At 36.2% G+C, this 8,182-nt stretch overlaps 1 protein-coding gene across 5 annotated transcripts in view; it reads left to right on the top strand.

Moving 5' to 3' along the window:
• Nucleotides 1-3,118: 3,118 nt before the first annotated feature.
• The window catches only part of LOC144630312 (uncharacterized), a 61,244-nt gene continuing 56,180 nt past the window's right edge, over nt 3,119-8,182 (top strand). For all 5 annotated transcript variants that reach the window (XR_013566502.1, XM_078488655.1, XM_078488658.1 and 2 more), the window contains exon 1: nt 3,119-3,399. The gene's annotated coding sequence lies outside the window, so the exon portion shown is untranslated. The remainder of the gene's footprint in view (nt 3,400-8,182) is intronic.

Here is an 8,182-nt window from a genome sequence, read left to right as displayed (position 1 = left end):
GTTCTTTATAGGTTCTTAATTTCTGAAGAAAAAATTTCAATATTGTTTTCATGTATGTTTTAGAGATTTTAGTAGTCTTTGGCCTATTCCTTGTATAAAATTTGCATGTGCTTATGTAAAAATGAAGCACTAATCATTCAGAATATGACATGATATACATACAAAAAGGAACATTTTTAATCAATTTTAGAAAATAAGAACCTGTTTTCAAATTTGGGACTAAATAGGTTCTAATAAAAAAGGTATCTAATTTGCAAATTTTAGCCTAACAGGTTCTTAAATAGTGAAGAAATTATTCAACATGACACGAGCGTGGGACAAAGGAACAAATCTGAGTCCCCGACGGGAATCGAACCCATGGCCTCCCAGTTACCGGTTGGGCACTATAACCAGCTGAGCCACGAGAGACTCGTTGTGAGCTTGGCCATTTACTAGGTTGATATGTGATACGCGTCCTACATACTGCTAGGATCAGCAATGTCGAAATCATCGAATGTGTAGTAAATAATAAAGATGGTAAATTTCAAGCTCGTAGCTCAGTTGGTTAGAGCGCCCAACCGGTAACTGGGAGGCCATGGGTTCGATTCCCGTCGGGGACTCAGATTTTTTCCTTTGTCCCACGCTCGTGTCATGTTGAATAATTTCTTCACTATTTATCACCGAGCTTGAAATCCTTCTTTATTATTTACTACACATTCGATGATTTCGACATTGCTGATCCTTTGCCTTCGTCCCGCCTCATTTTTTCCTCGCTCACCCGCGCGCGTTATTCGCTCTCCCATAACTACCGAGAGCCTGGAACAGGCTAACACTGAGTCCAACCGAAGATAAGTAAATACGAGGGTAAAAAGCCCACCTTATCAAATGATCCCGGAAATATTAACTAGAAAGTTTAATAACGCCCATGTTTCAATACACTGTAAGCCTATACGAGCAACGAAGGATCTGAAAAAATCGAATCTCGGAGATCACGTGCACGCAAGAAAAGATAGATAAAACCTGAAGACCTTGACATTAATTCCAATCATTAACCCTTCAAAAAAAGGTGCAACTCTTAAGTAGATTATAATGTTACTCAATTGTTACTGTGTATTCTTGTTATTAAGCAACAAGCGACTCAATCCAGTAGCGTGTTTCGATGTTGTTTTTGCTCTCGGACACGCTTTGACTTTCTTGACAGCCATTGTCAGCTAAACACTCAACAACAAAGGATGACCGTAGGCGTTGGTGTGTATAAAGATTTAAAACTACTCATCTGATAACGTCAAGATCTTCGTCAAGTGCTTCGAAAGTGCTCTAGAAAGATCATTGAATTATCGAGCAGAAACTATCGCTAAAGGCTGTTAAGTTTGTTGTAATGAAAACATGAACAACTGAAAGCTTTCCGTCCACGCTGTGTTTTTTGCCGTCTAGTTTGTGAAAACAACAACAGAGGAATTTTTCACCGCAATTCGTCGATGTGCTTACCATGCTTACGTCGTTCACTGATTGAAGCATCGAGACCTTTAACCTCATTACGTCATCAACGAGGCAGAATTTCGAAAACCCTCATCTACTGACACGTACGTATATTGATCAAAATACGATCACGAAAACTATTTATCATCTAAAGCAGTTTTATAATGAGCGAGTGTGATTGTGAATCATTGAAAATGATGGACAGCCGGCTAGAAAGACTAGACACGGAATGGAAACTCTCATAGAACCAGAACCATGAGCAGTTCGCTCGTGCCAGACTTCACAAATCTGATCAAAATGGTGTTTTAACGAAGGTTGCATCTTATTTACAAATCAAGGAAGCGTTTCGTAACGATTTGCTTCAGTGATAAGGGTCACCATTTCCTCTTTTCTACCCAGTCTATTAAACTAATATGGGTGTCTGAGGTAAAAACAATAGCCATCCTGCATTTTATAAAATTTGAGCTCCGGACGAAGAGATTTGAAAGAGATAGCTCAAGTCCTCTTAGCAATATATTTCGTGTTTCCACTTGATCCTGGCCAAAAAAGCACCAACACAACATTTTTTTTAAAATTCCTAAAATATCTGTCATATCCAAATATATACTCCGTTATATTTTACTAATATTTTAACCTCTTTTGTTTACAGGAAACTTATATTGAGTCGCCGCTCTTGTTCCTGGGGTCTTGACTGTACTCAGAAATATTGTCTTTAAAAGAAGAGAGGCATTCTTTTTGTCTATTTATTTAAAGATATTAGCAACTTTTTTATAGCGCAATAAATTTGTTTGATTTGATTTTGATTTGAGAAAGATATTAATGAATACGTAAAGCTCGCGGAATTAAAGATAACACTCGTTCAAAAAAAGCCCAGTAACACATATTAGTTCAAACAGTAAGCCGTAAGTTTCATATTGAAAATACTTCTAGTTTTTGCTCGCTGGCCACAAGTTGTGTTGTTTGTGACACTCGTCACGATATGAGCTGTTCATATTTTGCTTTGCCGGAAAAAAAACCGGGCGAGGAAACAAAATTAACTCAATGACAAGCTCGCGGAATTAATGTCAAACTTTGCTTTAACGCATTGTTATTCCGCTACGCTCAAATCACTACGTGAGTTTCTTTCCTGACCAAAATACAGAACGTAAAGATAGGCCATCTGAAAAAATCATAAAAGCTTTTAAAAAAGATAAAGAAATACAAAGAAAACGAGTTCTGATTAATATAAATTTCTACAACCCCGGCTTACGTTCATATGCGGGTCGGCATGACCGTTACCCTCAGATATAAAAAAATAAAGACTGACTAAGAGAAGAGTCTTTTAAGCCCCCCCCCCCCCCACTTGAAGTCACTAGTCAGCCCCCCCCCCCCCCCCCCACTTGGAAAAATGCTCCGCTGTCCCTGATATCTCAGTAGATCTGGCTCTAATCTAAGGAGGAAATGGTTGAAATCAAACGTCATTGACTTAGCGAAAGTTTTCTTGTTGTTTCCGCTAATTTTACAAGAGTTATTTTGGATTATTTTGTCTTACACTGATACAGAAAACGAGAAAAAGTCCTCAAAAATAACTGATTGAGTTTTGGCAAGCGGAGGCTGTCCTTCCCAGCAAGCTATTCGGTCAGTGCCCAACGAAAATTAATTCATTTCCCACTCAAGCAAGTTGACAGGAGCTGATTAACATTTCGGACAAGAATACAAGCTTATTTCTTTCAAACGTGACCGGTCTATTGGAGTGCAAATTCTGTACATCTACCAAGATCATCCGTTGGTTCCAGTTCGAAATAATTTGATTATCGTGGTATCTTCCCTTGAGTGGTCTGTGGAACTCGAACCGTTTGTTTGAATTAGAGCGCCGAGTGATTTCGAGGTTTCACGGACAATTGAAGGAATTTTGACCGAGCAAAACTCTCAATTTTTGCTCGCTCTATCGAGGAATACATGGTAAGTCTTAATTTTGTGTATGTGGTTTAATGACTTCATAAAAATCTAAGCTGAAGCGATGTTAACATTAGCTACGGGTGGTCAGAAGTATATTTTTGTTTTCTTCTATGGCCGACTAGCGACTTTGAACTTTATTCTTGTCTTCGAGATAAACAGAGCTTTGTGTTTAACATTTGTATACCCACTTCTGACAGGTCTCTTTTACAAAATTGAATTGCTCTGAAGTAACTATTTTGTGCAGTTTTAAAGACGGTTGAAAATTTCGGTACAAAATGCCGTGTTTTAATAGATCGAGTTTTGGAAAGCGAGCGTGCGTCCGGTTTTCTCGATGTACGAGAATGTTCACGACAAAGGTTCCATCTGACATGTAAACCACGACCTTGTTTGCGAAGAGTGTAATACTGATCTCCTCGGATTAATCTTAGCGTAAAGCAGTTTAAACAAACAAGATTTCTCCTAGGAATCCGTTCTTTCTCTGTGTTGGTAGCGAATTACCTTGAACAGACCGCCTCCAAAACAGTTCTGCTCGTTCGGATGAGATACATTATACATTGTAGTTAAACAACGATCTTTTAATATGTATATTTGCATTTGTTTGAACTGGCGATATTTGGCAAGCATGTATTCAAGTACCGAGGAGTACAACGTTTACACTGCAATACAGCTGTACGTGCAAGAGTTTTTGTACGTCGTATAATTTCGGTCAATTTTCCTTCTGTGATCGTCAACTTCGGAAACCTTTGTGTTCGATTGCTCTGTGTACATATTGCCATGTATTGTGTACCCTTCCTCTCATTCAGGAAATAACAAGAATAATAAACGACCGCCTAGTTTTTCCTGCATAGCCGTGGTGTCTAGATCTGTCAAAAGCATTGTTAGTGTAAATTTGTGGTTTTTTCCGGCTCTGCGTAAAAAGGCAGCGAACATTTTTTTAAGTGAAAAAAGTCGGAAAAATGTGCCCCCGCGTGCAAAAAGTAAAATAATTCATTAATCTGAAAATTATGTAGAGGTTGTTGTCTTGCATTGATACCACAAACCGTATAACTATTTTGCTAATGAGGAAAGTGTTAAATAGTTTAATTCGTATAGTTTCTTTGAATTTGCGCGATGTTCATTTCGTGATGTGAAATTGTCACGACCATAACAGAACATTTCGCGGGTAAATTAGTTTACAAATTCGTTTAAAATTATTTGTTAGGAATATGCACATACCAAATGTATTTGACAATTTTTTTTCTCTTTTAGGTAGCTGTCTAGCATTAGGTTAGTAACTAAAAAAGTGCTATAAAAAGCTTTTTAAAAACCTAAGCTGTTGCGAAATTCGATATTAAATCCTCGCTAACCTTTTTTTCAATCTGGTACGTGAGATTATTGAAGCGAGTTAAAGGCGAACTAAATCTATTAATTCTAAAAAGTATCTGTGGCGCATTTCGTCAACACGAGAAGGATTCATTGATACAGAAGCTAGAATTCAGTTGCAACCAAGCTATTAAGTACACAAAAGTCGCATAAAAATGAACAGTACACAAGAACTACTTTACTGCATCAATTTCTTATCTGTGTATGTCAGTGATATATGTTGTCAAAAAACTCTGACCCTTATCCCGTCTAGCTTTGTTTTGTTATGACCTCAGTTGAATTGTGAAAGGAAACAAATGGTTCTTTGATCTTGGTAATACTCACAGCAGGAGTTACCCGAACTTATTTTCCTTCATAATGTTGTATTTATACTGTGCAGTATAGTTGGCCTCATAGAAAGATAAAGTATTTAGGTGGTTGTTTATATAACAGATGTGGGGTGTCTTGCTTCTGGGAAAACTCAGTGATTATTGTTTTGGCCTTGCCAATGTCAACATTTGTTGCCTGAGATGTAGTGCTCATCATATTTAAACGAAACGTCCTTGCAGCGATTCAAGGCGAACATCAGGGGAAGGGAACTCAGTGGACTTGTCGGAGGAGACACATGCAAAGGGTGTCACCTTTGCAACTCTTGAGCCGAAACCACCCTATAAGTATTAAATATAGGTTCGATATTCCGTATTTTAAAGTAATATCTTAATTGTAGGAATTAGATGTAAATACAAAGAGTGTTGGAAAATGTAGCATAATTTAATGTAAATAGACTAGAATCGTTTTTGTACTTATATTATATTTTAGTTTAAACAGTGTCCCCGATTAGTAAGCTTAAGGCTAGCTAGAAGACTAGACACTTAAATAAAGTTCTTATTATTATTATTATTATTATTATTATTATTATTATTATTATTATTATTATTATTATTATTATTATTATTATTATTATATGTGAACTCATCTGAACTGCCGGTTTAAAGTTTTGATAATCATGCTAACATTTACTTACCATAGAGGAAATTGTAAACAGTGGGGATTCAAGTATAATATTTTTTTAAAGTCCCTTTAAAGATTGAGTTACACAAGAATATTTTACACAAAGTCACTGGTCAGGAATCTTTCCCCCCCTTCATTTTTGTGTCAAACATTTCATTTTCTCAAGACCTAGTTTTACTTAGTATATCTAGATCTCTGGATCCAGATTTCTTTTCTGTACTGAAACATTTGATTAAAATTTTACTCAGGAAATATGTATCCAATCAAAACAATGTGATTCCCACACAAAACCAGATGTATGTGGGTAGGAAGAGGTGTTTAATTTTAACAAACCACAGATTTTTATCAGTCTAGTTTCACTTTGCTTTTGTTTCCTATGGCTTGTACAGTATGATTGGTCACAAATTTGATGTTAGGGATACCCCTTTAAAATTTTGTTTGTAAAGGTTGGTTCAATAAAGACAGAACAAATTATTAATTAAAAGTACAAATTATGTAGTTGTTGAAGACTGAGGGATCAGAGAACTAAAGAGTAGAGATGCTACGACCACTTTAGATTCTTCGTTGATTATTTGTTTCTGTGTTAACTTTTTTTATGAAAGTCATCTGAAATTTATTACTTATCATAACATTTTATTTATCTCTGACAAAATAATTTTTACTTTGAATTTGGTTTTACAATACACCAGATGATCTCTTAGTTTATCTCTGTCAAACTGCCAATGGATCTACTCTGCTAAAGGTGCAGGGCTTATTCCAGAGTGGGGCTTATTTCAACTATTGGTAAACCAGTAAGGATATAGAGAGAATTAAGTGAGGTGTGTACTTAGGTATGCACAAAAAAATAATGGTCTATTTTTATTAACAATTGCTTTTTTAGAAAACTGTTTAAAAGTGCATTTGGCTGTGGATGGCTCTGATGGAAATGGATTGCAATTTGAAAACGTTAGCCAACGTTAAAAAATTGATATTTTATATACGGTATAGCCGAAGTTTGATTTCTATCCCCAAATAAAGGTTATATCTTCAGTTAAATGTTCAAAGAAAATGTTTTTCATGGACAAAGTTGCCTACCACTTATCATATCAGAACAGTTTAGACCAAAAATCTGCGAAATCCCAGTGACATGCATACATATACTAGTCCCCTTAATATATAATTATTTCAAATGAATTCACGAGAAAAACACATCTCTTTGTGAAAGTATGCTTCATCAAGAGGTAATATGAACACAGTTTCACAGTCTCTTTGTAAATACCCAAATTAGTGCCGCAACACTTATTTGAGATCTTTGTTCCAATAAAAATTTCTAAATGCAGTGGAATCCTAATTTTGCAAATCCTCAGTTTCTCAGAGCTCCTGATAAGTCAAACCAATAGTTAATGTTTCCTGCTTCCCTCAATCAAACACTGCAGTTTTACTTCCAACTTCTCAAACTCCTTGATTGTTCTCTAAGTGGAGGTTCAAGAAATCGGAACTCCACTGCAATCTATGAAATATTTTCAGACAGCTTTTTCCTTTCCACAGTATCTTGTGGTTATTATGTGGAAACAATGAAACATGAAAATTTTAGTGACAGACTAAGGTGTAAAGCCAATCATTGGTTTAACACCTTTGTCTCTACTATCTAATTCAATCTGTGGTTATAATTATTTCTTGTGTTACTAATGGAATCCCCATAATTATAAACAAGGAGCTAGTTTTGGGTTAAAAATGGTTAAATCGTGATTCTCATAACATTTCACTATGTGCAGTCTGTAGGTTCTGTTTAAAAAAAAAGAAGAAAGATTTAATCAACAGGTAGCCAGTCAGAATGTCACTGTAAGAGACAAACAAAACACTGCTAAGTACAGTTGTATCAATGACCAAGCAATTATCGCCATCAAAACCATTAGGTAATTGAAAGGTTAATTTAATCTCAAGACATTAATATTTTTGGCATGGAGCCACAGAAAAGGAAATCCCTTTCTTCAGCCACAAATTCCACTTCCTAAAATTTTATCCCCAGGTATAGATTGTATGTACATTGTTAAAAGGCCTTTTCTAATGGGTTATTCCAGAAAAAATACACACCCCCCCGACGGATGGCAAAAAATTTTGACCCCCCCTTCCCGCCCGGATTTCCAAGATCGCTAGACTCCCCCTTCCGCCCAGATTTCTAAGCTCAAGGACCCCCCTCCCGCCCGGATTTCCATTTTTTTTAAAGGCCCTAACTGGATACAACAGGCAATAGAAAAGACCCAACATTTCTTCCAAAAGATCCCTGTTTATTATAATTTTCAAAACTGGGCTAATATTGCGAAATTTGTGGGTCAAATATCAACATTTCAAATCAGATATGGTTATTTAAACCATCGCATGTGTGTTTGAGTGATCTCTGGTACACTCTCCTCGAAAAGGCCACTTGCTTTTTTCCGTCATACAACAAATGTAC

Source organism: Oculina patagonica, chromosome 11, assembly GCF_052425735.1.
Source record: "Oculina patagonica isolate OP01 chromosome 11, crgOcupat, whole genome shotgun sequence".
NCBI classification, from domain to species: domain Eukaryota; kingdom Metazoa; phylum Cnidaria; class Anthozoa; order Scleractinia; family Oculinidae; genus Oculina; species Oculina patagonica.
The sequence above is the reverse complement of the archived record's forward strand: the minus strand, read 5'-3'. Positions and strand labels throughout refer to the sequence as shown.